The 24074-nt window shown below is 40.0% G+C and overlaps 1 long non-coding RNA gene across 3 annotated transcripts in view; it reads right to left on the minus strand.

Moving 5' to 3' along the window:
- LOC140225009 (uncharacterized) overlaps positions 1 to 24074 on the minus strand; it is a 30421-nt gene that overhangs the window by 2747 nt on the left and 3600 nt on the right. Inside the window, exon 2 of one of the 3 annotated variants that reach the window (XR_011900212.1) lies at positions 333 to 449. This is a non-coding gene — a long non-coding RNA (uncharacterized lncRNA). Of the gene's footprint in view, positions 1 to 332; positions 458 to 24074 lie in introns of all 3 variants that reach the window. The other 2 variants (XR_011900211.1, XR_011900210.1) reach the window with 2 other exon arrangements.

The following is a 24074-nucleotide window of genomic DNA, read 5'->3' on the forward strand; positions in this document are numbered from 1 at the left end:
ACAACATTTCCAGATATCTTCTCAGTATGCATTCGCAAAAAGTCAAGGAAAATTTTCTTCCTATAGATAAGGTCTCTTCTCACAAATATGATCACACTAACGTTATATTACTGATTGTTTCTATGTAAAAAAATCGTGAGAGGACATCAAATCCTAAAACTTTCTCGACGGTTATGGTAACGATGTTTACCTTTCTCGTTTTAGTGATTCCTACCATGCTACCTTATCACGTAGTGTGTAGATATGATCAACATTTTTCCTGCAACTGTTAACTGCAAAGGGACAATGGATTAAATTTAGATACAAGAATAAAACACAAATTGGATACGTACCAGCTGAGAGTTATCCAATTGCCCGACGCCAAGCTGAAAACACTCGCGACGCGACACTATCTCTAAAACCGCACGGTGCACTACAAAATTGGCTACGAAAAGGCCAAAAAATGCATACTAAATATCTAGGGAAAAATTACAAATTCGCCAGGAAACGAATCATACGTATGCATGAGTGGTTAAATGAATTAAATTCTGCTCAAATTCGGTGTTTACATGTTTCACATGACAATATACTTGGTAATAAATATGAAAAAAACTTAAGAAAAATCATTATAATAAAATTACATGTGATATTAATAATTAAAGGTGTATCTTCCAGAGACACAACCAGGTGCAAATTTTTCTTTGGATGATCAAAACCGAAAAAAGGAGAGAAAAATAAAATTAAAAAGAAACCATTATGCATGATGTGAGAGTATGCATGCTTCCATTGTATTAGCGTCTAGTTGCAGATAAAATATTTTTCAATTTTTATTTTGGTTACAATTGCTTTAATTGCTTGGAATCCTAAAATAAATAACATTTGCATTATTTCTGTACACATGATAAAAGATCAAAATTATTGTCTTTATTAACTGTCTTAATTTGTCTGTGATTCTGGAGATCCGCCACCTGCGCATCTGCGCTGCCTCACGGTTTCCGTCTTCGAGAAGCAATAATTATCGTAATGTACAAGATAATGCAAGAAACTGATCCCTAATGTGTAGCAGCATTAATACTGAGTAGAATGACTAGATAATATAAGAAACTGATCCATAACGCGTAGCAGCATTAATATTGAGCAGAATGACATCAAATTTGTGTAAATTCGTTGTAAATTTGTACCTGAAACTACGATAACGGACGTCACCCATTGGCTCAATGTGTAAGAGAGAGTCATCTCTCTTACACAGCAGGCACATTTTCCTGAAACCTCCAATATCGTGCAACGTAAAAAATTATAAAAGACAACAAGCACTCGTATCAAGAAGTATTTTTGCATGAATAGATATATGTCATATATCTAGACGGAATTACTACGGTTTATCTCGCAATTACTCAAAAAATAAAAGATAAGTAAATCGGATGCATCGCAAAAAAGAGCTCCCCCAAAAAACTACATGATCTCTACCAAAGTTGAATTGTTCAACGATGATCATTACAATCATTCTCAATTTTAAGTTATGATTGCCACGATAGTTAGTTCAGGGTTGGGCAAAATTCTCTCACTATTCGAGGTTTTCAATGACTTCTAAAAAACTGCTCACCCTAGAATGTACATCATTGACAGGGCTGCCGATAATCCTACTCAGGTTTTGCAAAAATTTTACCCACACCCACACTACTCACCAGTCTAAACTTAACTCCCGCTTTTCTCAGTGTTCTATATTTGACTCTCTCTTCACTCACTGTTTCTCAATTTTAAGTACTCACACTTCACTCTCGTTTCTCGATTTTTCTCACTCTTCACTCACAATTTGTTGATTACACTCACTCTGAGACTGATCATTTCGTGATTTTACTCTTACTGCACATAGATCGTCACTCCCGCTTTACTCAGTGTTCTATATTTGACTCTATCTTCACTCACTGTTTCTCAATTTTAAGGACTCACACTTTATTCGTCGTTCCTCGATTTTTCTCACTCTTTATGCGAAGTTTCTCGATTTTACTCACTCTTCACTCACAATTTCTTGATTTCACTCACTCTGAGACTCATAATTTCTGGATTTTACTCTTATTGCACACAGATCGTCCTCGGTTTAAATCAGCCTTTACTCGTCGTCCTTGATTTAACTCGCTGATTCCTCACACAAATGGCGCCACATACGAACTCTAAGGATCTTTCATCATTCCATCGATTGCTTAAAAACACTTCATGATAGGTACGTCATGAATAACTTAGTGCTCAAATTTTACCCACCAATGCTCAAGTTCCTTATTACGATGTTGTTACTCGCAAATCGGCAACCCTGATTATTAATAAAACGAGTAACTAATTTAAAACATATTTCAAAATTTCATAATTTCATATGAGAGGGGGAAAAGTGCAAAATGCTTTAATTGTATGAGTATCCATGTTTTCACTCAATCCGATGTCGAAGAGTTGCTCTAGCTAACTTAAGTTTCCTTGCAAATTAGGAAATATTTGATTCATTATGCACTACAAAGAAGGAAAGTTTTACGTTAAATTGATAAAAATAATCGTTGTGAACAAGAAACAACTTAACGACGAGAGCAAAATTTCAGCTGTGACAGCGAATTTTTCCTTTGGGCGATGAAATACGTACTTCTGGTTCCCAGTAAATCAAAATTATTTTAGCACTACAAGTAAACGTCCGTTATCAGACATGCCATCATCATCGTGACGCTGACATATGTCCCGTGAATCCAAGGGCGGAGCAGGATGTCGGAATAAGCGAGCCAACGATGCAAATCTTCGCATGATCATGTAAATATTTGCATAACCAAATAATTACAACATTCTTCTTAGTTCTACCAACCGCTTTTACTGGCAAGGGAGCAGTTCTTTCCAGTCGTTGAATTCTGCTTGTTCTTCTTTGTGTTCTCCTTCTCCTTCTTCTCTTCATCCCTTTTATGCTGCTGCTTTCACCTCTTTTTCAGCCCGCTCTTTATTTCCTGATATCACTGCTCTTGCAGTCTCTTCCTTTGTTTTTTTTCTTCTTTTGCTACAACTGCATACTCTGTTTTGTGTCTGCTGCTTCTTTTGCTGCTGTGATGCTGATTCTTCTTCTCTTGCTGCTGTATCTACCTCTGCAGCTACTAATGTTTCTTTCTCTTCCTACTTTTTCTTTGATTGTTTCTTCTGTTCCTTTCACGTGATCGGCCATTTTAAATGGCATGAAGATTTTCTACAAACCCTACACATTCGGCGCAATATCTGAGATCTCCTGAGTCCTGAGAAGCATGGTGTTAGCGGTGGTTGACCTGACAGCCAGCGATCTTCGTAAGTATTTCCATTGATGGGTGATTCCGTAAAAAATTGTGAGTTCGAAGGGCAGAATGAACTTGAGTTGGGTGTCCAGGATGAACTGTGACGATGAAAAATGAACGCATCGATCAGGCGAGGCTCGGAAATGGAGGTCATCTTCAGAGTAGAGCAAATTGCGTAGCTATATTAGTGCCACGGCTAGGACCGAAATGAGAATGTAGTATACGAATTGGCGTCCAGACTATACGTAAGAGTGGGAACGCAACAAAATGCAATGCGGTTCTTGGTATGGGGGAGAGGACGAAAGGATTCGGAATGGCACAGAATTCTAGAATTTAAGATTCTTACTTGTGATGTCAGACTACTTTGCTTTATTCAATGCGAGAAGGAAATGTTAAAGAAGCAATACATTAAAAAGATACGGAAAGGAGGCAAAGAAAGAAAGTAATATAGATAAAGACTGAAGAGGATGTTAGATTTAAAATAAACTACGAAAGAAAAAGAAGAAAGTAATTTGAATGGGTCAGTTGCGCTGGTAACAGAATCTTGTTTTAATGCTTTAATCTTGTAGATTAGCTAAGAACAATAAGATCCGCCCAAACAGTACCTTTCTACGATGTATATTAACCGATTTATCGCGCCTTGAAAAACTCGAAGTATGGCGTCATCCACCGCAGTAGTACATATCATGTTATGCACTACCGCAGTGAATGACGTCAAAATTCCGACTTTTCAAAGGACGATATCTCGCTTAATATTCAACGTAGAAAGTTGCGGTTCGGACGGATCTTATTGTTTTTAGCTAATCTACAAGAAGAATGCATCAAAACACGATTCTGTGACCAGCGCAACTGGCCCATATGTAAATGGAGAGACACCCGTGGTGTCAGCAGACTCTGTCAGTAGTCGTGAAAACCATTGATAGAGATTTGGGCATGCAGTCACGGCGTCAAGCGAACTTGCGCCAACCACTGATAGTATTTTTCTATAATGGCCAGTTGCGGTGGACTCGGAGTCGAGTTTTGACGCTTTGTTCTTGTATATCAGTTAATAGATCCGTCCTAACAACAACTTTCTACGTTCAATATTAACAAAGATATAGGCGCTTTGAATTTGCTTTACGACATCACCCACCGCAGCAGTGACACTCATGGTTTCTTCCACGATGCAAGGCAGGTGGGAGAAACCAAGGGTGTTACTACCGTGGTGGACGATGTCATAAGCAAACTTTTTCAAAGCGCGATATCTCTGTTAATATTGAACGTAGAAAGTTGCTGTTAGGATGGATCTTTTAGCTGATATACAAAAATTAAGCATCAAAACTGGATTCTAGGACCAGCGCAACTAACCCATTCTAGGCTTAAAAATGACTTAACTAAGATCAAAAGAGTGAGTGAATGCGAGGGATAAAACGCTCCCACCTTCTCATTCTGCCCAGCCCTGCCCTGCACTACCCTTTCTCACCCAGCTCAACCCTGCCTAGGTCCAACTTCTCCTTCTGCCCAGCCCTGCCCTGCTCTACCCTGCCTCCCCTGCCCAACCCTGCCCTACCCTACCCTGCCCTACCCAGCCTAGCCCTGCCCTACCCTACTCTGCCCAGCCCTACCCTACCTAGCCCTGCCCTAACTTTGCCCTACTCTGCCCAGCCCTAACTTTGCCCTACTCTGCCCAGCCCAACCCTGCCCCATTCTGCCCAGCCCAACACTGCCCTAATCTGCCCAGCTCAGCCCAACCCTACCCTGCCCAAGTCAGTCAGTCAGTCGGCCACGGTGAAAAACGAGTTGGCGGCTGAAACCCAAGAGGACAGTAAGAAGGCATCACTTGACTTTCCCCGTGTTGCATCACCGTCGTTCAGGTCCTAAAACGGTCCTGAACGACAGTGACGAAACACGAAGGTGGCCAGGTAGAGCCTTTTACCCGTCGACTTGTGTGACAGACGCAAACTAGTTTTTAACCGCGGCTAGTAGCGATGCCCTAATAAAAGCCGCCACAATGAGTGTTCCAAAAGCGTGCAATCGGGGTGCACGCGTCATCATCAAACAACTGTCCATGTTCGATGACAACACTAACATCCTGAATGCACGCATACATGGAGCACTCACGATGGCTTCTTTTACCAGAGCACCAGGAGCCATAATGACCAAAGGTCGAAAAGCAAAAGGGCACCGTACACCGGTGCCCTGGCACCATCCACGGGGCCAGACCCGCGGTCGGGGCGGTGTCCGCGGTACCTCTCCTCTAGTGCGTCCGGACGGTGTGACGTCCGCCGACCGGACGGATGACCGCGCGCCGGACAGTCCACAGAGTGCTCGGTCGGACGACGAAGCCTCCAACTCAGCTTCACTTTCAGTCCGAGGTTAAATACATCGGCCTGAGAGTGAAGCTGACACGGAAGCACCGTCATCCTGTAGAGCAGTCGGTGGACCGTCCGACGGGTATCCACCCGCTCGACGGACGTCGGACCGCAATCCGCCGACCGGACGGATGACCGCGCGCCAGACAGTCCACAGAGTGCTCGGTCGGACGACGAAGCCTCCAACTCAGCTTCACTTTCAGACCAAGGTTTAATGCCTCGGCCTGAGAGTGAAGCTGAAACGGAAGCAACGTCATCCTGTAGAGCAGTCGGTGGACCGTCCGACGGGTATCCACCCGATCGACGGACGTCGGACCGCCAGGAGCACTTTTACCGAGCCTGGCGGCGGGAGTCGTCGCTGCGCGTCATGGCAGTGAGATGCACGTTGCGGCTGCAACGGAACTTCCGGGGCCTCTTTAGGCCCGGGTCACACCCACAATGCCGGTTTCGCGGAGTCCATTGGTGCGGCTCTCGAATGCTGCCGATCAAAATTACACCTCTACTTTATGATCAAGGCAAATCGCAAACAGAGTATCAAATAACTCTTTTGATGCTCGGTTTGCGATTCGTGATGATCGAAAGGACGAAAGTAAGTTGAGTCCCAATGCATTGAGGTCATTAGGGGAGAAGGTAAATTGAGTCCCGACTCCTAATTGATGGTTCGTAAATTGAGTCCCGGTAGCATTATCACTGTATGTGTGAGGATGGGAGAGTGTGCGTGAGAGGCAAAAAATGAAGTAAATGTTTTGTGAAGTTAAGCGATTGTAAAAAGCTTAAATTTTACCTGCAAGTATTCACGATTCATGGTTACTACAAAGGTCGATTTGTTCCATTGGTTTTCTTGTTATTGCCTGACAAAAAAACTGATACGTGCGCAACAGCACTTCGGTTTGTCGTCAAGCGCTGGGAATATTTAGGTTTAAAGTTCCAACCGAAAGAAGTTTTTTTAGACTTCGAAGAAAGTATACACAAAGCAGCTCGTTGAGTATGGCCGAATGTTAGACTTAAGGTATGTCGCTTTCATCTTGGGCAGAGTTGGTGGCGCCACATACAAAAGTGCGGCTTAGCGACAGTGTATAAAGACTCTCGATCTGAACTCGGCAATTATTTAAAATATTTCTTCGGCTTGCCATTTTTAAGTGAAGGAGATGTTGACGATGCCTTCGTATTTTTATTTATTTCCACCAACGCAAATACAGTGGGACTCAATGTACCTATGGGGGATTGATTGACGGGACTCAACTTACCCTGAAAAGATCGTTTGGGACTCAACTTACCTTTTCCCGATCGAAAATTAGAAGCCCTTCTTCATTTTGATCGGCGACACTCAACAGTCGCATCGATAGCTTTTGATGGACTCGATTTGATTGTGGAAACCGAGCTGCACATTGTGAGTGCAACCCGAGCACGTAAGCCGATTGCACAAATCCCAAATGGGGACCGACACGATGAGCGCATCGTCTCGGCCCCCGTTTGGGACGTGTAATCAGCCCCTCTAACCTCTGCACCCTCCCTCTAAAAGGCACTTATACCCTCGAAATTTTCTTCAACTTGATGCTGAAGTACATTTTAATTTCCAATATTGTAACAATTTTCGTATTTAAATTGCAGAGGTATGCTGCCGTGCTAGGCAAGAACGCCGTAAATCCATCAAGATTTTCCCTCGTTTTTGGGAACTTAACACTTTATAAAATAAAAACTGTTCTATCCATGCACCTCAAATTTTCAGGTTAAGTTCTTGATAGTATTTGCAAAAGAATTCTATAAAAACACAGTCTCGAGGTGCACACGTTCTTCTGCTATGATACATTATTTCCAAAGAATGTAAAATGGCGTTTACGGCGTTTTTGCGTTGCACGGCAGTATGAGTGGCCGAAGTTGCTAAGGCACCTCTTTAAAATAAATATATTCAACTACTACTGATACTACTACTTACTACTACTACTTCTTTAAGTTATCCAAAATTAACTCTCAATTAGGATTTGTCTCTTAGCTTACACATTACATGCAAGAAGGAAAGAATAAGAGCTAGTTGCGATTTCATGGGTCGTGGTGTCATACATGAAAGTTTGCGTTGCGTCAGTCAAATAAGCGTATGCTTATGCATATGATTATACTGTTTCCATAAGCAGAGGTACATCATAATCACACAATTCTTTTGTATGCAATAACTGATGAAATTACTTGATATCTTCGTGAAAGAAAATTAAGGGAGAGGGAAAAGAAACGAAACGTTCTAAAAATACTATGGCTGCTTGGAAAAACTAGGTTAGACTTTTAAATAAACGCGAACCACGATACTTTGAATTTGGAGCCTATAAGAATCAACCTTCCCTAGAAATCCAACCAGGTTATGTGTTCTACGAAGAAACGTGGTTATATGTAGAATCGAGGCGTGTTGGAGATCGCTATAATTCGTTACATTATAATAGTTTAAAAAAAATCGTTGAGATTAATAATACGTCGATTTCCAAAATTACTTTAAAAATGGCGAGAGGAAATAAGCGGAGCATGAATGACGTACACTCAAATAGCTCAATGGCAAAATTTGCATTTATCGATTCTTGTCGGGGACTCCAGTGATAATTTGATCAATTTTACAAATCAATGGTGACATTTCTACAGGATTTCAATTCCTTATATGATAAATCATGGGGGAAAAGTGAACATATGACTTGTAAAGAAAAGTATGATACAATTAAAAGCGCACAATTGAGTGAGAGATCAGCATGATAGTTACTTGAACTTTCAAATCGACATAGTAGCACAGGGGAGTGGGGGGTGGGGGGTGGGGGGACACCGAGTATTTGGGCCCTCCTCCCTCTATCCGTTAGAAATGTGTAAATTTTTACTCCCCGTTCCCATGAGTAATTTCTGACTACCCTTCTAGGTATAAAATTAAAACTACGACAAAGAAAGTCAGGTATGCTTTGTAAAAAATTGTTCTACAAAGCTACAGACGAATGTTGATTTTTCCGTTACTTTTGTAGCTTATTTAATCCTACATTAATGAGCGACAAGACACATGAGGGTACGAAAAGATAGAGAGAAAAGATAAGAGCGAGAAAATTAAGTTCTAGGTAAAAAATAGCTGATCAGACGTCGCGCACGACGAAATGTTCTAATAACAAGAAACTGGATAAAAAACGACACCTCCTAATGATCAGAACGCAAAACCACTAGCGACTCATGCCTGAGGCAACGAGAAAGGCAGTGCCTTCCTTGATAAAGGGAAAATGAAAAGGATAAAAACGGAGGACTTCTAGGTATGAGCATACCGTTGTAAAATTAACAACTGAGTGGTGAAGGTCACGCCAACACTCATGTTTTTGACGAAAAATTCCATCAGTTCGAAAATTAAGCAACACCTATCCTGATAACGCTGTCTAGAGATGGCACTTCTCGAGAATTGAAGTCCTTCAAAGAAAAAATGGGAGGGATACGGCACAATTACTTTCATTGTAAGAGAAAGTTGAGCTTTTGCATTTTACGCAAAGCTCATGGCGTAACGGGTCACCTCGGGAGTGCAGGTTCTACGTTTTGGCGATCCAGAACCATCCCTCATCTACCCTGCCATTACGGAGAGCATAAATCTTTCGTGTAAAAATGTTTTTATGCTCTCAAAATTCTATTTTGGTTTTTTTTTTTTTTGGGGGGGGGGGGGGATATTTATTGTACAACCACAGCTATGAGATGTCCGTCAGGATCCAAACGCAACACAATAAGTTATGCATAACGAGCCGCGAGCAATAAAAAAAAAGAAAAGAAAAAAAAATCCGTTTCTAATCGATGTAGATGTACATGAGAAAAAATTTGCAGTTGTTTTAAAGTTATTTATAGATGCATCGAATGAATTAAAGACGCTCTAAAGAACAGTTAGTGATGTTAAGTCGGCTCTTGAGAAAACTGCTTGCGTCCATTTTCCACATCTTTAAAGCTTCTCGGTTTGTATGACTGCTTGCGGTTTAGAGGTTGGTTTTTGAGAAACATTAATCCCGCTATTGCGAAGTGAATTGCTCTCGCTGAATGTTTCGTCTCTGCCCGCACGCAGTGCGGCGATTTCGGCCCGACAGAGAGAGCAATACCCGCCATCAAAACTACAGTTTTTTTTTTTTCAGTTTTCATAAAATAAGAAAAAATGGAAATGAGCAGTTTTCCCATGAGCTGATTCAAGTATTCGTCAAAAATGCCCAGACTTTCCGAAGACTCTAACTTAAGTTTTTGTAACGCTGACATTGATGGTTTCGAAAGCCTTCGTGATCCAGACGCCACGATCTTCATACGGAGGGTATCTCAATGTGCCTGAAGTGCAAGTTCAATTCAGAAGGAAAGTCCTATTCTAATCTTATTTATTTTAATGGTTTTGTCCTAGTGACAATTACTTGCCTAATTACAAGAAAATATGACTAAAAATGTAGCCTGAATACTGGAAATCACAGGATGGTAAAATAGAGGTGAGTCCGTATTATTCTGCGGAGAAATCAAGGCCAATCAGCAATAATACCTTAATAAGCGATTCATCCTTCCATATAAGGCATTTTTTCTATTATACCTCTGAGTTAATTTTAAATTAGCCTTTTATCTTATTACCCAACTATTAATAATTAGATGCATGAAAATTTGAGATTTTCCAACAAAACATGAAGCTATTGCAATGGAAAAAAAAACACATTGGATCTAGAGACTAGACTCTTGAAAACATTGACAAGAAAAAATACTCTTGATTCGATCGGATTTTTGCTTGAATCAAAACGAAATCCGCTTAAATTAAGAGGCTTAGTTCTTTATTTAAGCTAGATTCTGATTGAATCAGAAGTACCTTTTCTTGTCAATGTTTTCAAGAGTCTGGACTCTAGTTTTTTTTTTTTTTTTTTTTTTTTTTTTTTTTTTTTTTCCCCCACTGATGGAACATGATATAATTGTTCATTAGTGCTTTCAAAACTTATTGGTGAATTAATCACACTTTCATAATTCTGTAAAGACATTGATAACCGAAGTTTTTAATTTCTTGAGTCTGACGATTTTTTTTTTTTTTTTTTTTTTTTTTGTAATTTTTGGCCTTGAGTTCCCCGCATGTTGTCTAACCTAATTTCTCTCACTGAATGTTTCGTCTCTGCCCGCACGCAGTGCGGCGATTTCGGCCCGACAATGAGAGTAATACTTGAGCATATACATTATTTTAGAACGCGACAATTTTTATCGTTTAGAACCTGTCATTATTTATTGAGATAAAGCACGAGGCAGCATCAAAGGCACACAAGGGGTGAATGTAGTGGCGAAGAGTGAATTATCGACTATCGACATTTTTCCATGAGAGTAAGAGCTATGCTACGTTAAAGAGACTTTAACGCACGTTGGCAAAATCACCGACCCTCTGTCTAAACGACTCGTGCGTAATCTATTCGTATTACGGTAAAGAATCAATAATTAGGGTGTTCGTTGCGAACACCCTCTTGATCGGTCCTTTTTCGTTGGTTTAAATGACAGATCAATCGATTTCTTGCAAATCACGCTACGCCACTGGGTGAAAGGTAGAGCGGGACTGAGTACAGATAAAAGGAGGAAAGTCCGATGAGTGAGTGGCTTTGGTGATGATGAATTTCTCAACAGTGATCATTAGTTCATATACAAGTTACTTAACAAAATACATTTACAGAATTTAACAGTAAACAAACATACTGTCATACACTGGGGAAAAAACACATTAGATCTAGAGTCCAGACTCTTAAAAACATCGACAAGAAAAAATACTCTTGATTCAATCAGATTTAAGCTTAAATCAAGAACCCAGCCTCTTAATTTGAGCGGATTTCCTTTTGATTTAAGCTTAAATCTGATTGAATCAAGAGTATTTTTTCTTGTCACTGTTTTCAAGAGTCTGGACTCTAGATCCAATGTTTTATTTCCCAGTGCACAGTAGCTTTCAAAATATTTTGCAGATACTACCGCACAGCTGCAGAATAGAGCCGGATGGCGAGGATTAAATTGATTTTTTATATATATTGACAATTTCGGCCATTTAGCGATGGCTTATTTATGGATAATTTGATTCAATGCTAACATTTTTTTTTTTAAATTGTAATTTTATTTTTAGGGAGACAAGGAGGTATATCACCAATTCTCCGTTACGAATGCTCGTTACAACATGCTTCTTGTCTGATAGAATTACAATTTTTTTTTTTGTAATTAGTGACATTTTTTGGATTGGGCCGAAATTTTGTACAAAAATCATATTTTTGTTTTTAGAATTACAATAAGCAAAATACGCCCTCGGAGGTATGAACTAAAGCACTTACACAACATGTTTTATCTTCAAAATTTCACGCGGATAATGAGTCACTCAATGGGAAGTTTGGAGATCAAATCTTAAACTTGCATCGAAAAAAATTACAATTAACGTTGGCCAAATGGCAAAAATAAAAAAAAAAGCGCCTCATGTATAATCAAACTTTCATTTGATCTAATGATCTGTGAGAAAGAGACTTGTTCATCTCGTTCAGGAGTTGATATCCGAACTTCCTGCTGTGTTGTGAATCGTATCCTACGTACGATTTTGAAAAGGGTGTATGTAACATTGTTTTTTACTTGAGACCGTGTATAAAGTCTCATAGGTCGGTTACTAAGACTCTAGTCAAGACGTTGTTGTGAGTGCAGTGACAGTCTTGAACGTCAGAACGTATTGAGTGATTTTTGGGTTATATATTCTCCTAGGGTTAACACTGAATCTGCGTATCTGAATACACGGTCTTCCGGCTCTATGCTACATACTTCATTACAAACAGATAAACCTATAACATACAACATAAGAACTAGATCTTACATTTCTTTCAATTTTTCATTTTTTTTATTTTTTTTTATTTTATTTTTTTTTTTATTTTTTATTTTTTTATTTTTTTTATTTTTTATTTTTTTTTTTTTTTTTTATTTATTTTTTTTTTTTTTTTTTATTTTTTTTATTTTTTTTTTTATTTTTTTTTTTGGGGGGGGGGTTTAATTAGTTTTTTAATTTCATCATTTTCTTTCTTACATCTCTGTTTTTCATGTTTTTCATTTGTTTTTCATTTTTTTTTTTTCATTTTTTCATTATTTGTTCATTTGATTTTTATCTAATTTTTTTTTAAATTTTCTTTCTTTCATTTTTTTTTATTCATTATTTCTTAGGTATTAGAAGACTTTCACAAGTTTTTGTCTTCAATTCTTATTTTTTCCATTTTTTTAAGGAAAAAAAATCCGCTTCTAGGGTTCCACGCCGTTTCATCCAAACCACTGATCGTCCAAGTCCTCTTCTACCATCTTCAGTGTGCTACTCGGGTGTTTTTCTTGATCCATCGTTGCTATTTGTTTGAGAGAAGTCACAGTCCTGGTTGCGAATAGCTGAATCATCATTGAGGAGAGCTGCTTTTGACAAAAATTAGTCTTTACGGGCTGCAAAAGGCTCCACTCCAGCCGCCGATTCTGTCTGCGAGTTCCTGGACTTTCCTCTCCAAAGGAATATAGATGATGTCCTACACTCTATATTGTGGCAAATTTGTGTTACATTTCTTTTGGCTGTATTCACCACATAGAAAATGTGGTTGGTTGAATGAATCCTCCTTGCTATTCTACAATTTCTATTCAGGGTTTCAAACAGAAAATATTATTTTGGTGAATGGCATCTACTAGTTCACTGCGGTGAACGCCAGCCTTGCTCGTATGACGAATTAACAGAACCATGTGCGTCGATGAGTGTTGGTGGGTGCGCATTTCCTCCAAGTGATTAAGTTGTGGCATCACTGAGATTTTTGACAGAAGTCAGCGAGTTGATGTTCCGTGTCTGAAAAAATTGGGCATTCAACGTGATATCAATTCATCGCACTGTGTTGGTTTGATCAACGGTCCGTGCGTCACCTGCCATCACTGTAGTCCATGTTGGGGTTATGTAAGGCTCTTGACAGTAAGCTCAATTGTTCCTTGGAAGAAAAAAATAACGGCCGGAACACTTGGTTTGCTTGTTGACGACGAGAAGAGGCCACAATTTTCAATCAGCTTGCCTTTCAATAGGAAGAGGTTGCTTCGATTAAGGGACCAGCATGCCTGTTGACAGGGAGAGGCTGCTCCGATTAAGGGACCAGCATGCCTGTCGACAGGGAGAGGCTAGTCAGGAGCAGCTTTTCCACAAGTTGGGCAAAAATTAGGCATTCAAAAAGATTTCAATCATCGCACTATGCTGATTTGATGAAAGTTCCGTGCGTCACCTGCCGTCGCTGTAGTCCATAAATGGGGCCATGTTCAAGGCTCTTCACAGTCCGCTTACTTGTTCCTTAAGAGAAAGAAGGAGAGGCCGTAACACTTTACTTGCTTGTTACCGACAGAAAGAGGCCACAATTTTCGATCAGCTTGCCTGTTGACAGGGAGAGGCTGCTTCAATTAAGGGACCAGCATGCCTGTCAACTGGGAGAAGCTACTTTGATCCAGGGACCAGCATGCCTGTTGACAGGGAGAGGCTGCTTCAATTAAGGGACCAGCATGCCTGTCAACGGGGAGAGGCTGGTCTGGAGGTCCTTTTCCAAAAGTTCATCACTTCTAGAAATCGTCGAGAAAGAGAGAGAAAAAAACAGCTTCCATGATCCATGGACGTGCGATTGTGGGTGCGAGGAGTGTTTTCTCCAAACGATGAAATTGTGGCGTCAGTAAAATTTTTCAACGAAGTCAGCGACGTATGTTCATTATCAGGGAAAAAGAGCGCTGATTTCATTTCATCGCACGGTGTTGATTTGATCAACGGCCCATGCTTCTCTAGTCGCTACTGTAGCCCATGTTAGGAAAGACGGTTGAAAACTAAGGCCGAGAGGTCTTCGGATAAAAATTCGCTGTCGCATTCTTCAGGTCACCAAGTTGATAAATAATGTGTACTTCAGTTGTTTATATGACAAACGCACGGTAACGCCGACCGTATTGCAAGATGTCCTGTCACGGACGTTGCCTGTATCGACGAGGGATGAATAAACAAGAGGCCTCCAAATCAACAACATAAATCTGGCGCCGAAAACGAGATCTCTGCGTTGTGTGGCTCAGCGAATATCGAGTGCTGCAACACAGTATCAGAGATAACAACTGAGCTTCAGACTTCGAATGCCTCGGAGATGCATGATCAGCGATTTTGTTGAAACAGAGACATTCTCGAGATGAAGTCAGGAACTCGTCTCCGAATGTCGACCTGATGCCGTGATTTTGAATAGTTGCGCACAACACCAACACAGTCAAGTCAGCATGGACCATTTGGGGCGCCTGCAACATCGTTAACACACTTCAAACATGGCTCCGGACAGAACACGAAAACGCCGTAAGATTTAAATAAAGTTGCTCCGCTTGAATGAAACTCAGGGTTTGGTTGAAACGAAATCCAGTTGAAACTCCCGCAGATGCACGTGAAGAGACGAGAAAAAGGGCTGGAGAAGTTGTGACGATATGGATGATTGGCATGAAACCCACAGACCGCGAAAAGATCAGTACTTATTTATGTACCAGTTCAAGCCTGCCGTGATAATGGAAAACGCCGTATTGGATACCCGGAGTTCGGCAAATCTTCGCTTCTTAAACATGAATTCTTAAGGAGATACATCAAATCAAATCAAATCTTTGAAATGTTCAGATTCAGAGAATTAAATTGCGAGTGAAATTGCCTGATGAATTTTGGGGAATATCCACAAGTTTCCTTGAAAAGTGGTATTTTGTCGGAGGAAATGTGGGGGTGTCCAAGGGCTTAAACGGAGTTTTTCCTTAACACGGCAGGATAATAAAGCTGCAGACAGCCCCTGCCAGCAATAGGCATTTATACTCTTCAAAGCCACGAGCGGCACACAAATTGGAATTAGTTTTGCAAAAATGAATTGCTAATTTTGGCACAAGAATAACAAAAAAGTTGTTGGTTCCCCTTTCTATATAAAGGACCTTCATGAATGATCTAGAGATAATGGCTCCTAATAATCAAAACATATTGCGTCTATTTGAATGCCTTTAAGAATGATGATCTATGTCAGTCAAAGGGTGCGTCCAGGCTTTTTAACTACTTCAAATATCTAGGTACCTCAGTTTCTAAGAAAATAACTCTTCACGGTGATATCAGTGATTCGCTCGAAACGCAATGGATATCCGTCGACAGCCCCTGACGGTTAGGCAATTTGTACTAAGGGGGTACTTAATTTGAGCTACGATAAATTTGATACTAACATTACTGTTTTTTTACTCTTTTTCTTACTTGATATTTTTGCTGAATGTATATAGAGATGCTTTCAAGGACAATGCCATTATTACCAGTCTTTCTTATCGTGATTAGAGGTCCCATGAAAAATACGTCGGTACTGCTGATTATCAAGAATCAGGCCTACATTTTCTTCCTTAGTCAATCTTGAATTTTCTTTCAAATTCTTGATAGAAAGATCTCGAGCTCTTTTTAAGCTAGAAACCTGTGGTTATTTTACGAATGATCCAAAGATTCTCTTTTTCGAATAATACAGGAAGAAATTTCACTCATATTAAGAAGAATCCATGTCCCTAGCTCATCTGGACTCGAAAACATTCTTTCATACATTTTGTCTTAATAAATGATAAAATTTTAATTTGCTGTGCCATGTTGCAACTAAGTTCACCAAAATGCTGGAAAAATTTAATTTTTAACCAGAAAAAAGAAAACTAAATTAAGCTATGGTCGAACAAATATACATAAAATTTGATTAAAACTGCATGGAATAACCCCTTAAACACTGTGGACAGGAAAAATTAACTTAAGATTACACTGGAAAAAAAACACATTGGATCTAACGTCCAGACTCTTAAGAACATCGACAAGAAAAAATCCTCTTGATTCAATCGGATTTTTGCTTAAATCAAGAACCAAGCCGTTTAATTTGAGCGGATTTCCCTTTGATTTAAGCATAAATCTGATTGAATTAAGAGTATTTTTTCTTGTCAATGTATTCAAGAGTCAGGACTCTAGATCCAATGTGTTTTTTTTCCAGTGTAGAATGTTCAATTATCAAACCTTCGTCCTGAGTGCGAAAACAAGTGAATAAAACAATGCAGTACTAAACTAAGGGTGCAACATTAAAGCACTCATTTCCGAGTAGAGGAAACTGTTTTTTTGGCAAGATTTCACAGATAATGCCATTCAAATCAAACATTCCTATCACTACACGCATATTAAAATTATATACACATTTAGTTTCAGTAATGTCACTGTTGAGAGAAATTCATCATCACCATAAGAAAGACGTTTAAACGTTTCAATTTGCTTACTTCCCTGCTGTATCTCCTGTATATTCTCTTCGATATTTCAACAACCGCGTTTGAGTATAAGTACAGCTGAAGTAAGCAATATTCACTAAGTAAAAACTTAGCAAAGAAGATTAGGCGTCTAAATCAAGAATCACTGTTAGGCCTGCCACGTTGGAATAAAAATACAGAACTTTTAAGTCAAAATTAACAGGCTTCAAAACCGTAATGTCATTCATTATATTATAATATGAATTATTAAATAGGTACATCATTAGAAAAAAAAGGGAAAAAAACTCGACCTAAATTTAAAATTATTTTCAAACGTCCAGACTTTTCCAACCAAAATGTGTACTTTAATAATTGTATCAATGTTGAATACGGAGCAGCTACTCATTTTTCCTTGAGCTTTTCTAGAATTTTGGCATTGATTTGGACAAGATTCTGATATTTTACCCAGTAAAAATAATTGTAAAACAAATTTTGACGGAAGCAACTACAAAAAATCTCGCAGAATCTGTGAGAAAACAGGAGGCTACTAGGACAAACTTTTTAACGGTGAGGCATCAATTTTATGAAAGCTATCTACTGGCACCGAGTGGATCCTAACAGACATTGGAGCAACCATGCTTTCTGAAATATAGAAACTCATCAAGAGAATGAGAAAGAAGGGGGGGGGGGGTGAATGTTTTGGTTTCAAAATTTTTCAGATTTAAAATAAGAGCATCAACAAAAAAACACAAAACCTGCCGCATCTATAACCGATCTATATTTACTTAGATTCGTTGACTTGAAAACCTGATCCAAAATTAAGGATGGCTTTCCTTGAAGAATTCGACGCGGAAAGTTTAGCTATTTTAATTCTAACTTGATACTACCGTCACTAATGTGCTTGCCGAACACAAAGGAGCTTCGCGAATTTCAGAGTTTCATGATGCGATTTTTTGGGATTGAGGACGTAAAATTGCTAATTTGACCTTAAGGGAACTACACCGAGAGAAGTTAGAGATACAACTCTTGCTTCACATCGCATAATATTCGAAAAAAACACCAACACGAAAGGCACGAAAGTTTTCATAGTAGCGTGGGAAAATTAAAGTCGCATTAACTATCGATCGCCGGAAATTTTGCGAGCTATTGGTGATCACAGGAAACGCATGACATTAAATAAAGCAGAAACAAGAGGCGAGTGATAATTTTGACTCTTAATACCAATGGAAATAGACTATTTTCCATCGTCAGAACATGCTGGTTTCAACCTCCAGTGAGCGAGCTGAGAAATATGTGACCTTGGCAGGATTTAGGCTGGATAGGCAACTAAACTAACTGCTTGACGAAGCTTAGTGTATCATCCTCAAATAAAGGCGCTCTAAAGCCGAGATCGTGCCTCTAGAGACGATAACCGATAAAACCTTGCGATCCGTCGACACGGAACATAGACCACTCTAGCAAATTGCCGGCGATTACCGGATGCCTGCGACTAACGCGTGACGACGCGTGACCTAAAGTTAAAAGGAGCTGAAACCAATAACTGCTAGCAAGTCGAAAAATTACCAGAAAATGTCGAAGACTAAAATAAAGGGATTTTAGAAGGAAGAAAAATGGTGATTTGCTACCTTGGTAACTCAGTCTTCTTGATAAAATGATAACGTAAATCATTTTACTAGCACTAATACATTAAAACATCTCGAACCCATTCCATATCATGACTTAAGTAAGATGATGTAACAACGAAAGCGAATCGAAAGCAGAAGTATCACGGTGATCGAAGATAAGAACTCTTCTCTTCTCTTTTTTCAACAAAATGAAACGGTCCCATCCCTATCCTATAGGCGACCTTGAATGATATGTTATTGCGGTCAGAAATGCGTATGGATATCGATTTCCTTTTACTCGGCTCACGCAGAAATTGTTCTAATGATGGAAAAAACTGAAATGAAAAACAGGCTCTGACGTTCGTTGGAGAACGATGCTATTGTAATATGATGCATTGCATGAACTCGGGTTTTGTGCTGTATTTTTGGGTACTACACTTAAATCCTCTTTTTCAAATACAAAGTCCGATAGCAATGCTGAAAATTTGTGAGCTTCATGATGTTTTAGCTCAATAATTTAAAACCTATAGGTATTCAACTTTTAGCCTTTTTAGACTCGTATTCAAGTCCGGGGTATGGACGTCCATTAAGCATCAGGACGCATATTGGTTTGCTACAATGATTCCTTACTCAAAATGTTTATAGTCTTTGCTACAATACCCTCAAAATCATCGGGGAAAAGTTTCAAGTAAGCTATGATCTCTCAAATCAATTTTAACACGATTTTAACTGATTAATTTATTACTTAAGTTCACTTTTACGGAAAAATTGGAACCGCTTTGCCTTGAGGATTCCGCATAACAATTGGAAATATGTCACCTTTAAGTGCAAGTAATTTGATTCTAACAATAAGTTCATGTAAATTTTTCTATTGCGCTGTTTTTACGAAAATTGGATTGACCAAAAAATCATCCTTACATATGTAAACCTCCTAACTAGAGCATATAATATTTGCTACTAAAAATTAGTTCAGAGATATTTTTCCGTGAACAGTACAAGAGGCAAAAAAAATATCAACTGCATGTTTAATAGGGCCGAGAAAAGTGGCGTAACAAAACAATTAATTTGAGCTGGGGTTCGGGACAATGGATCTCACGAAGAAGGTCTCGGTCAACTGAAAAGATTATGCAAAATCAGAAATTATTGTAGCTCTGCTGTTGTACCTCATTCATTTCCGACTACTCGTGAACCAAATATCCCGCGAGTTTGGTGTGCGCAAGTTTCGATAAAAGAAAAGTACCTAGTAAGAGAAAGTGATAAAAGCGGGGCCGTCTAAACACAATATGGCGCCGGAAGAAATTAAAGTGAAGGGCCTCTTAGGGGTCTGATAGGGGAGGATTGAAGATACTGGTGATGCAATTTTGAGCTTGCTCGATGCAAATTTCAAGCCTTTTGAATATCTTTCATTGCCAAGCACTTTTAACAAAATTTAAGAAAAGAGATGAACCGGAGGAGTCCGTAATACTGCGAGAGAGGCCCCTAAACTACTTTGATAAAACGCAAAAATTGTGCTAACTCGTCAGGTCTCAAGACGGATTAACAAATTCCTTTGGGAAGTACCTCTAACATTTTTGAGCCACTTCGACCCCGATGAACTCGGACCCTGGGACTCAGGTCCCGTTTGCTCCCCCCCCCCCCCCCCCCCCGGCGGCCCTCAAAGAGTGAAGTAGCATTGATAGGAGAAAAGTCCTGCTTTTACACACGCTTACGGTTTTATTTTCTGTTCAGTGTACATCTATTCATTTTGGACTACTTCTCTTGAAGTAATGATATCTAATAATGAATTAATGACACGCAAAATTCGCAACTTCAAATAAGTAGATAAGTAGATAAGTAGAGAAGTAGTAGTAGAAGTAGTAGTAGTTTAATGAGGGCTGCATCCGACTTGCGTGCCGCGGTCAATTTCGATGAAGACAGAGCTTCATGTAGGTCTCCAGCTAAAAAGAAGGAAAATTAAAGCGGCCGCGAACCGGAAACGTCACACTGTGGGTTTACTTTGATTTATCGTGAGCATCTCCTATCTTGTAAAAGCTCAGCCTCACAATAAGTTAATTGTTTTTATTTTCAAGAGATTACTTCGAGGCAAAGGGAGTTGAACTCATACCTCGCAATCGCGATCGATCTTCAATTGTTAGAATGTATTTATACTACTCTTTACTAAGTTGGGGATTCCTTCCACGGCCTCCTTTTCGGCACCAAATCCTGGTGAAGATATCAATCGATGACGAAGTGAAGATATATAACTTCGCCCTCTAGTCTTTTCCGATTCATTTTTCAAGGTCAGAACAGAGGGGACAATTAGGTTCTTACATATTTCTTTCTTAACAACAAGCAAAGCTGAATGGGGGAACTTTCTGTTAACCATGTAGCTTAACGTACATATTCAATTGTCTTAAATTGAAAAGCTCCTCGGTGAGAATTTCCTTATTCTGCTTAAGTAATAAATTGGTTTGGGCACTAGAAAATACGAGTATTGCAATTTAATAAATATAAGTCAAAATTCAATTGTACAGTGAGACGCAAGTGAGTCGTCTCTTTTTTTCTCAAGGGCGCACCGAAATTTTCCGATCGCGGCACGCAAGTCGGATGCAGGAATTGCATAGAAATAGAGTTCTCGGGAATTACCGAGAACTAGAAAATCAGTGGCGTGGCTTGCTTTGCGATACATCGATTGAGCTGCCATTTAAACCTATGGAAAAGGATCGATGAACAGGGTGTTCGCAGCGAACACCTTAATAATCGATTCTTTACCATAGGTTTAAATGGCATGACAATCGATACATCGCAATTCACGCCACGCCACTTTAGAAAATGGTGCCTTAATAAAGGGTGAGAGGTGTGTCATCGGCCCCGAAAAAGTTCCGTTCAGCTCTAGTTCCATTGCAGGACCCGGGTCCAGCAACGGAACCGGAGCCTTTATGCCGCGACGTGCAAATCACGGTCACGGCGCACAGCGCGACAACCGCAGGCCAGGGATCGGCGGGAGATGATTCCGCAGACGGTGCACTCCGGCCAGCAGGACGGCCAAGGTGGATGAGCAAACTGAAAACAAAATGGCCCCAGAGCTCTCGTTACGGCAGCAAGTTGCGAATACACTACCATCCACATGAAGTCATCGCTGACCCCACAAAGATGGTAGTTCCATCGTAACTTGATGGTGTAACGAGAGCCTAAATGTAAAGGTGGGGTCTCACGGTTTGTCCGGCAATCAGATGGACAGTAGATCGAACGATCTCTCGGAGGCTTTTTCCGAAGAAAGAACCACCGACAGACTGCTAGACCGACTGCCCGTCCGACCATCGAACAAACCATGTGACCGCACCAACAGTCCCAGTTCCCTACCTACACATCCCCCCTCCCCCACCCCACCTACAAATGCCCTCCTCCCCTACCCCACCTACAGTCCTACACAGCCCCCTTCCTACACCTACACATGCCCCCTACCCTCAGCTACACATACCCTCCTCCTCCTTACCCCACCTACACATCCCTCCTTCCTGCACCTACACATCCCCTTCTACCATCTACATATCCCTCCTTCCTCCACCTACACATGCCCTCTCCTCCACCTACACATCCCCCTTTCCTCCACCTGAACCTGCCCCCCTCCCCCTACCCGACCTACACATTCCCCCTTCCGACACCTACACTAGTCCTATACACATGCCCACTGCCCCCACCTACACATCCCCCCCCTACCCGACCAACACATCCCCACCTCCTACACCTGCACATGCCTCCCTTCTACACCTGCACATGCTTCCTCCTACACCTGCACATGCCTCCCTCCTCCCCTCTACGACAACAGGAGGTATAATCATTCACTCACTCCAGCAGCCTAATTTTTTTTTTTTTTTTTTTTTTTTTTTTCCCAACAAAAGAAGCTGCCTGATTCTGGGAATTTTGTGTTTGTCGGGTGTACATGGATGGCATAGGTAAAATGGCGAAGCGTGATTGGTCGGCTATGTCACATCGCTTCTTTTTCGTGCTTTGTCGATTGGAATGGATGACAAACCTAAGGCACCTCTTGAGTTCCCAACAGTTTGTCGTCCATTTCAATCGACAAAGCACGACAAAGCAGCGATAAGACATAGCCGACCAATCACCATTCGCCATTTAACCTACGTCATCCATGTCCACCCGCGACAAACACAAAATTTCAACGATCAGGCTGCAGATTTAACAGGATCAAAGAACTTTGAAATAAAATATAAAACAAGTGAAATAAAATAAAACACATGCAATAAAATAAGACAAATTAAATAGATTCAAAGAAATTGAATAAAGCAAAGAGCGCGAACACAATTTAATAAAATAAATAAATTAAGAAATATTTATTTTAACATTTGATTTCACTGCCTAGGGAAAGGGAAAAAACTGAAGGTGGCTACTGAGGGTGAATTTTGTTACCTACCTACACAGAGAAAAAAACTTCGTGCGTGCTACCCGAAGTTGAGGTCATTTAAATCTTTGAAGTTTTCGGATCACGCATCCGAAAAATTGAAGTTCAGCTGCCGGATATCGGATATCAAACATCTGAAGCACTTCAGCATATACTCATCGGAGTACTTCAGATGTTTGACCCGAAATTCGGCAGCTGGACTACAAGTTTTCGGATGCGCGATCCGAAAACTTAAGAAATCCATTCGGCCTCAACTTCAGGTCCCACGCACGAAGTTTTTCTCTCCGTGTGGGTGCCCTGAATTTTACGGGGCTGAGGAAGTGAAAATTTCAAAAAGAAGGAACTCATTTCATGATTTAATCTGCCTGCAAGGAGAAAATAGTGGAATTGGGTGTGAACAAAGAGGAGCTACGTATAAGGGAGAGGAGAAAAGCTATTGAGTCCTACAAAACGAAGAAGTTAAGTCACCATAAAGGCATTTGAAATAATCTTGGATTACATGGAATCAAAGTCTGCTTACGGTTGTCAGACCTATTTCACCAGGATATCTCCATAAAATTCCAGTAGAACTTGCCACGTGTCTGATCATATCAGATGAGTTTTGCTTGATCAGATTTGATTTACAAATAGGTACCTGACATACCTACGGCATTGTTAAGTGACGCTCAGAGACTTTTAAAGTAAGTAAAAAATGCCCTAACTACATCCATAAATTATTATTGTTTTTCTATTAGGTAGCTAGTGCTGTGAGATAAAGTGAAGTTTTTAACTCACATTAAAATAAATGTATTATGGAAGATTGTTGAAGCTTTTCGGCCTTATCCATTGTCAAGACTTAACAGAGAAAAATGATTTGCATTATTTTTCTCTGTAGAGTTCTAACGATGGCTAAGGCCGAAAAGCTTTGACAACCTTAAACAAATACATTTACTTTAATGCGAGTTAAAAAATTCATTTTAATCCATATCACTGCCAATGTTCGAAACTCACCTTTGAGTTTCAGGAGCCACATGGCTAATCAGGCTCGATTTTTACGGGCCATTGAAGAATTTTGAGGAGTCAAATTGACTTTTTGCCTACATCTCGGGGCGCATTTAGTGATAATTTAGACGCAAGATTTTTCTAGCTACAGAACTAGTAGCAGTAACTTAGGGAAGAGAAGAACTCTAAGAATGAAATTGTGAATAATAGAAAATGCGTTTACTTG

Source organism: Bemisia tabaci, chromosome 1, assembly GCF_918797505.1.
Source record: "Bemisia tabaci chromosome 1, PGI_BMITA_v3".
In the NCBI taxonomy this organism is placed as follows: Eukaryota; Metazoa; Arthropoda; class Insecta; order Hemiptera; family Aleyrodidae; genus Bemisia; species Bemisia tabaci.